A 9,325-nucleotide genomic window follows, 5' to 3' on the forward strand; every position below is an offset into this window, starting at 1 on the left:
GCTTGGAAGGAGCAAAAGTTTTAAAAATGAGCTTGGAAGAAGAAAATCATAAGACAAATATTTGACAATGGACTTGTAACTAAAATATGTAAAGAACTCTTACAACTCAGTAATAAAAAGACAAGTAATTCAATTTAAAGAAAAATGAGTAAAAGATTTTAACAGACACGTCACCAAAGAAGATATACAGATTCCTAATGAGCACTTGAAATGATGCTTAATGTGGTTAGTCATGAGTGAAATGCAAATGAAAACCATAATGAAATATCATCGTATACCTATTAGAGTAGCTAATTTTTTAAACTTGACAATACCAAGTGTTGGTGATGTGGAGTAACTGGAACTCTCACCGGTAAGGATGAAAAACGGTAACATTTTGGAAATCATTTTGGAAGTTGCTTATAAAGTAAATCATCCACTGGCCATAGGACCCAGCAATTCCACTTCTGGGTATTTACTCAAGAGAAATGAAAACATGTGTCTACATAAAGACATCTACATGAATGCTCGTAGCAACCTTATTCATAATAGCCCAAACTTGAAATAAAACAAACGTTCATCAATAGGCGGATGGATAAACAAAGTGTGACATGGATATGTCCCCACCATGGATATGTACATGGAATACTGCTCAGCAGTGCAAAGAAATGAACTAATACACAGGACAACATAGTTGAAACTGAAAAACATTATGCCCAATAAACTAAGTCAGACACAGAAGACTCCATACCATATGCTTCTATTTACATGACACTAGAAAGACAAATGGAATGTACAGCAACAGAGGCAGGATAGTGGTTGCATGGGGCTGGGCTTGGGGGTGATTGACTGGGAAGGGACATAAGAAAGTCAGTGATTCCTGGGCTTCCCTGGTGGTGCAGTGGTTAAGAATGTGCCTGCCAATGCAGGGGGCATAGGTTCAAGTCCTGGTCCGGGAAGGTCCCACATGCCGTAGAGCAACTAAGCCCATGCACCACAATTACTGAGCCTGCACTCTAGAGCCCATGAGCCACAACTACTGAGCCCATGTGCCACAACTACTGAAGCCCATGCGCCTAGAGCCCATGCTCCACAACAAGAGAAGCCACCAAAATGAGAAGCCCACGTACCGCCACGAAGAGTAGCCCCCGCTCGCCACAACTAGAGAAAGCCCGCACACAGCAATGAAGACCCAACGCAGCCAAAAAATACATAAACAAATAAATTACATTTTTTTTAAAAAGTCAGTGAGTCTCAATCTATGTATCTCTTTGGCGGTAGAAATATGCATCAATATTCCTTATCAAACACTTCTTACCGAATAAGAAAGACAAAAACATGTCGCTAATGAGAATTTAGTCTAAGAACAGATTTTGTTCCTATTATCCAAGGTGAAATAATTATAGAGAAAAGTCATATGACGTTTATTCTTTGCCAGCGCCCTTGCTGGACACTTCAGGTATTTAATCCTCTCAGGAGCCTGTGAGGTACATACATACTAGTATTAGCCTCATAGCTGAGGAAACTGAGGTGCAGAGAGGATGCCTCGCCTAGTAAGCGTCTCAGCTGCTAAGTGGCAGAAAGAGGGTGCGGACACAGGCAGCGTGGCTCCAGGAAGCCTGCTTCCTTAACCATCTTGCGGTACCGCCTCTTGGAGCAGATCACGTTTTGGTCCCAGAGACTTTAAGTTCCCAGAATTAAAAAGATCTCCGAGGAACAGAAGCAGCACTGAGTAGCTCTAGGTGGCAGAGCAGGGGCACCGCCCAACAGGGATAAATAGATTTTCCTGCTGAGAAGAGTTTCTGAAAAAGAATGGGCAAGTCCGATCACAGGAACAGGAGAATGGATTCAAATAACCTCGAAAGCCCCTCCCCATCCCTTGCCTCGGCTGGAGATCATAATAAGAAAGCGGATCTGTGTGTCTGGTAAAGGCAACACATACCTGGGCCACATATGGAGCTCCAAACTAGTTCATCCAACAAGGGGCATGAAAAAACACTTGAGAACAAACTGTGAGAAAGGAAAGGTCTACCACATCCCCAGGGTGCAGAAAACAGCCCATGTGATAGAGGTGGCATCTGGCGACTCCTTTGTGTGCAGAGGAACTAAACAGGAAAATGAGAAAAGAAACTTGGTGCTCACTTTTGCAGGAGCATTCAAAGCTCCTCTTCAGCTAATCCCTAAGGGCAGGACCAAGGGAGGTTAACCTCAGTGCCAGGCATCATTACACAACTTGAGCCACAACTACCTAATTACCCTTAACAGCCTCCTTCCCTCCAACCTGAGGTTTACAATCTTGGGGTACTTTTCAGACACAGTCTTGCACACATTGTGTATTTTTTATTTCCCACTAGAATGAAAACTCCATGAAGGCAGGGACCCTGCTTAAACCTCTGTGTATCCACCTCAGCATCTACTATACATTAGTAACAGAACATATTTGATGGATGAAAAGAAGAAAAGAAAGAAGGAAGAGAAGGAGGAAGGGAAGGAGGGAGGGAAGAAGGAAAGGAGAGAGGGAGAAAATGAGTGAAGAAATGAATGAATCCATTTTTTCTTAAAATACTAATGACAAGCAACTATACCCCAATAAAAAAAATACTAATGACAGTAACCAGAAATGATATTTAGAAGCAAACTTCCCCAGCCTGCTAAGACCTCATGCTTCACGATGTTAAAACATCCTTGATGGCTTTACATCTTCTTAGAGGGCCTGCTGCTTCAGCACCAAATGATGACTTTTTTTCCTATATTGTTAGTCTGCCATTCTAACACTGGTTAATAGATAACTCTTTGGATTGTCATCAATGAATGATATTTTCCAGGTGCTGAATGTTGGATAAATACATTTGTCTTACCAGAAAGCTCAAGAGGTTTGGGGATTTTTTTTAATGGGAAACTATAAAACTCCAAATGGATTCGCTTCTGCTAGGTCCATCCTCTTCTACCATCCTTATCCTGGTTTGAGTAACTAGGTCCAGATGAACTGTAACGTTAGTTAATTTCTCTCTGGGCCCTGATTTCCTATGAGAAAGGAAGCTGAATGACATTTCAAAAGAGCTTTCTGAGATTTATGTTTTTGTATCCGTGGAGGTCTTTAAAGAGCCCGGCATTTTCTCATAACCTGTGGAAGCTCCTTTTGTCTGCCTTTGAACCTATTTATTAGCTGGACAATATTTTTAGGCGAACTGAAAAAAGCAACAGTCTCTAACTAGAAATAGAGAGGAGTTAGGAAAAGTAATAAATCATTTATGGATTTCCAGGTAAGAAATGGTTTCACTTGAAAAAAATATATATATATATATATATATATACATACATACACACACATATATATATATACACACATATATATATACACACATATATATACATATATATATATATATATATATATATATATATATATATATGACTACATATATGTGTGTGTATACATATGTAGAGAAAGGCATCTATCCTTTTAGTACACTAAAATAACCCTAGTTTTCCCGGACTGCGTTACAGGGAACACAGATATTTTTTTATGTAGTGCAACAAACAAACTTTTAAACTTCAAGTTAAATGCAATCCTACGTGAATCAACATCACAACTCACCCTGCCAGGCCCTTGTGACGTGCACAGCACAACGCTGGCTCTGAAGCAGACAAACAAACATAAGACTCTGGCCCTGCTTTGAAGAGGTTACTGTCTTCATAGAGACACTCAAAATGTGCATATAAGTCTGATTATATCAGTCCCCTTCGGAAAGCCCTAGAATGGTTTCCCACTGCACTCAGGATGGAAAGTCAAAACATGCAGCACATCCCACTAAGTCTTTTAGTCTCATCTCATCCATCACTCTCTGCACGTTCACCCACGCACATGGGGCAGGGGCAGGGAGGGCTTCTTCACTTCCTCAAATAGACCAAGTTCATTCTGACCCCAGGCCCTTAGCACCTGCTGTTCCCTCTTCCTAGAACCTTCTTCCTCCCACTTTTCCTACTTCAAGTCTGTCACACAGTCAGTGTATTAGTCAGAGTTCTCCAGAGGAACAGAACCATATAAGATTTATTACAGGAATTGGCACACGAAGTTACAGAGGCCAGAGTCCCATGAACTGCTATTTGCTGAGCTGGAGGAGCCGGAAAGGCGGTGGTATAATTCAGTCCAAGTCCTAGAGCCTGAGAGCCAGGGGCTGATGGCCTACGCCTGAGTCCAAAAGCTCGAGAACCACCATCACCCCTGTCCAAAAGCAGGAGTAGATGGATGCCTGAGATCAAGCAGAGAAAGTGTGAATTCACCCTTCCTCTGCCTTTTTGTTCTATTCAGGACCTCAAGGGACTGGGAGATGCCTATCCACCTCCGAGAGGGCTCAATTCACCAATTCAAATGCTAATCTCTTCCAGAAACACCCTCACAGACACACCCAGAAATATTGTTTTACCAACTACCTGGGCATCCCTTAGCCCAGTTAAGTTGATACAGAAAAATTAACCATCACACTCAGAAAAGCCTTCCCCCAATTAATCAGGCTCTTTGCTACCCTATCTTGTTGCACCCTTAATTTTCTTTCTTGGTAATAGTTATCAGTTTGTAGTTTATCTGTATTTATATTTATTTCCAGATTTCTATCTATTTCCAGATTTCCCCCACTGAACTATAAACTCCATGGCAGCTGAACTCTTCTGTTCCTTGCTAGCCCAAGCACCATGCCTGGCATACAGTGGGTACGCAATAAATATCTGTTGAGTGAATCAGTAACTGAATAAGTACAAACCTTCACTGGCAGCTCAAGACCAGGTAAGATGCTTGATACGGAATAATTCAGTGAAAGGGACAATTCAGCCACGTTTTCTCAATTTGCTACACATGATTTATCTTAATTTCTTATTTTTCCTTTTGTATTCTTCCGAGACATAGAAACATGTGATCATCGGCTCCACTACTCAGCTGACATGTCTGATGCAGCTCTGAGCCTTCAGAATATCAGAGATTCTTGCCGGAAAGTCTTCCCTCTGCTGGCTAAACACTCCCTCCTAGCGCTGGTTCTGCTTTCTGCTTTTTAACATGGGGAGAGTATGGTAAGAAGGTGGATGAAATCAGGAGTTTCTGTAAATTTTCCAGAGGAAAAGCCATTTACAAATTGTAAGTGATTGTTGAACACTGGGCCAAGACCAAAAACCACAGGTACATAGTCCTTTGTATTCATCAGATATCATCCAGATATCTCGATGCACTTCATGAACAGTGTCTAGATTTAAGGATTCATCCCAAATTTCAGGAGGGTAGTGGTATTTTTGTCTTTATGCTTAAAGACAGAGATTACAAACCCCCATTTTCCAGAAGAAGAAATAGAAGTGGCATGCCCAAAGTGACATGGTAAGTTCTAAAGAGTATTAAAAAGCAGGCCAAGTGGCGGATGAGCATTGGACACCCAGGAAATCGTCAGGCATTCGGTTGCATTTATGATGTTCCTTTTGGGGAAAGAAGAAGTCATTTTGCTTTAATGACCATAGTGGCAAGAGTCAGCACCCCGTCAGAACCCCCGGCGAGGGAACGGGTTTGGATGGCAAGGCTTCAGTAGAAAGAGCGACACTGCAGGTGTTGGAGCAGAGCAGTCTCTAACTGCCAGACCAGGTGTTTCCTTCCACCATAGAAAACTGGGGTGGGTCTCTTTTGCAATGCAGTAGCCTGACCACTGCCCACCCCAGTCTTCCATGAAATTATACATATATCACATCAAACTCTTACTCTCCTTCCTCTGTACTAAGTCATGAAGACAGCAAAGCCTAACATTCTTGAAGTCACCTCTAACCTAATCCAGGTCCTGGGGAAGAAAGGGGTAAGAACAAATACCAACACGAAGGAAATGTCCCAGGAATCAGCAGGCCACGGGTAGGCATGAGGGCATGTAGAACTGAGGGTCCTGGGGTGATTGAGAAGAACTTGATGAAGGGAAGGGACTATTTAGAAGGATGTGGGACAAACAGTGCTGGGACAACTGGATAACCACATGCAGAAGAATGAAGGTGGGCCCCTTCCTTACACCATACACCAATATTAACTTAAAATGGATCACAGACCTAAATGGAGAATGAAATGTAAGAGCTAAGACTATAAAACCCTGAGGAGAAAACCTCTGTGACCTTGCATTAGGCCAAGCATTCTTAGATACAACACCAAAAGCACAAGCAATAAAAGGAAAGATAAATAAATTGGACTTCATCAAAATTAAAAACTTTTGTGCTGCCAACAATACCATCAAGAACTTGAAAAGACAGCCCACAGGATGGGAGAAGATATTTGCAAATTGTATATCTGATAAGAGACCGGTACCCAGAATACATGAAGAGCTCTTATAACTCAATAATAAAAAGATGACACAATTTTAATATAAACAAAGGCATATACCCAGAGAAAACCATAATTCAAAAAGACACATACACCCAGTGTTCATTACAGCACTACTTACAATAGCCAGGTCATGGAAGCAACTTAAATGCCCATCAACAGACGAATGGATAAAGAAGATGTGGTGCATATATACAATGGAATATTACTCGGCCATAAAAAGGAACGAAATTGGGTCATTTGTAGAGACGTGAATGGACCTGGAGACTGTCATACAGAGTGAAGTAAGTCAGAAAGAGAAAAACAAATATCGTATATTAATGCATATATGTGGAATCTAGAAAAATGGTACAGATGAACCAGTTTGCAAGGCAGAAATAGAGACACAGATGTAGAGAACAAATGTGTGGACACCAAGGGGGGAGAGCAGTGCGGGGGTGGGGGGGATGAATTGGGAGATTGGGATTGACATGTATACACTAATATGTATAAAATAGATAACTAATAAGAACCTGCGGTATAAAAAAATAAAATAAAATTCAAAATAAATAAATAAATAAACAAACAAAGGCTCTGAGTAGTCATTTCTTCAAAGGAGATATACAAATGACCAAAAAGCACATGCAAAGATGCTCAGTATCATTAGCCATTAAATAAATGAAAATCAAAGTCACAATAAAATACCACTCCACATCCACTATGACGGTTATAATTTAAAAAATAATAATGGAAAGGAAATGGAGATTTCTGGAGCCAAGTTCCCAGAAGGAAGAGAGGCATGGAGAAGTGAGCCTGACATTCAGCTCCACTTCTCTCCTCAGGCGTTTTCCAATACATAATTGGTGACCAAGAGGCTGAGAAGCTAAACAGGGTTTCTGGAGCTGGGGAGACAAAGTTGGGGTTGAGGAGGAGAGGCCCTGTGAAACACCCCAGCTTTTGTTAGGACCCCTGAAAGCATCTACTCTAGGATTAAGGACAATGGGAATAAGCCAGCTCTCACAAATACAGAAATGGAACTTCTAATTAGCTCAAATCCAGATTGGATAAAGTAAGCCACCCCTAGCCCATCTGTCTGACAGAATAAGATCACATGATTGTTGAAGTTAAAAAGCAAACAGACAAACAAAAAACAGAAGAATCAACAGATAAACTATTAGAATTAATAGGTGAATTTAGTTAGCAAGGTATGTGGATAAAAGGCCAAGGTACAGAAACCAATTGTATTTCTATATATCACTTAGAAAAAATTTTTTAATGAAATATTTATTACTTGACCATTTGCAATAGCATCACAATATCAAATGTCTGGGAATAAATCCATCAAAAGATATGTGAGACCTTTATACAGAAAACTACAAAATATTACTGAGTGTAATTAGAAAAGACTTAAATAAATGGAGGGATACATCCTGAGTTGGAAGACTCAAGATTGTAAAGATATCAGTTCCCCCCAACATGATCTATAGATTCAATTTATTCCCAATCAAAACCCCAACAGGCTTTTTTTTCCCCCTGAAGTTGACAATCTAAAGCTAAAATTTATACGGAAATACAAATGACCATGAAAAGGCAATAAAATCTTAAATAATAAAACTAAAGGAATTCTATGGCAAGATATCAAGACTGTAAAGCTATAGTAATTAAGACAATGTAATACTGACAAAGGGATAAACAGATTGACCAAAGGACCTAAAAGTAGTCCAGAAACAAACGTTCACACAGTCACGTGATTTGTGATGAAATTGCAATGCAAGGAAGAAAAGACAGCCTTTTCAATAAGTGGTGCTGGGTCAACTGGAAACCTATATGAAGAAAAAAAAAAGAATCTTGACCCCTACCTCATCCCATACACAAAAATCAGTTCCAGATGAACTGTAAATCTAAATATGAAATGCAAAACAATAAAGCTCTTAGATGAAAACATAGAATACCTACATCACCTTAGACTTCACTAAAATTAAGAACTTCTGTTATATAATACATCCAATAATAGACTTGAATTCACAACATATAAAAACTTCTACAAATCAGTAAGAAAAACGACAGATAAACCAATTGTAATGAAAAAAACTGTGAATAGGCACTACATAAAAAAGAATATCCAGATGGTTAATAAACATGTGAAAAAGTGCTCAGCATCATTAGTTGTCAGGGAAATGCACATAAAATTGCAGTGAGATAATCACTGAACACCCACCAGAATGGCTAAAATTAGAAAGACTGACAGTACCAACTGTTGGCAAGAATATGGAACATCTGCAAGTTCCATGCACTGCTGGTGGAAGTATAAATTGCTACAACTCCTTTGGATAACTGTTTGGCAGCCTCTACTTAAACTGAACATATGTATACTCTGCCCGAGCAACTCCACTTCTAGGAATATATGTAACAGATAAATGCACATATGTTCACCAAAAGACATATGTAAGAATGTTCACAGAAGCCCTGTTCCTAGTAGCCAAAATCCAGAAATAGCTCAAAGTCCATTAACCATAGAATGGATAAACTATGGTACATTCATACAATAGAATACTACGTAAAATAAACTACAACCACACTCAACAACATGGATGAACGCCACAGAGTGTAACACTGAGTGAAAGGAGCCATTCACAAAAGAGACCACACTGTTATGGTTCTGTCTTTATAAAGTTCAAAAAAGGCAAAACGAAGCTAGTGTTAGAAGTCAGACCTGGAGTTACCTTTGCTGGGGGAGCTGATGATTGTACGGATGAACAATGTTTTAGGTCTTGATCCAGGTGTTGACCATGACTGTGTTCATCTTGTGAAAATTCATTTTGCTATACAGTGATCTGTGCTCTTTTCTGTAGAGATGTTATACTCAAAACCTATTTTTAAATTATTGTTGCTAGGTTTTACTAGTTTTGTCTGTGTTTACTTTGTATAAGAACTATGAGGAACGGAGACCTTCAAGATGGCAGAGGAGTAAGATGTGGAGATCACCTTCCTCCCCACAGATACATCAGAAATACGTCTACATGTGGAACAACT

The sequence above is a fragment of the Balaenoptera acutorostrata genome, chromosome 6 (genome assembly GCF_949987535.1).
Source record: "Balaenoptera acutorostrata chromosome 6, mBalAcu1.1, whole genome shotgun sequence".
Taxonomy (NCBI): domain Eukaryota; kingdom Metazoa; phylum Chordata; class Mammalia; order Artiodactyla; family Balaenopteridae; genus Balaenoptera; species Balaenoptera acutorostrata.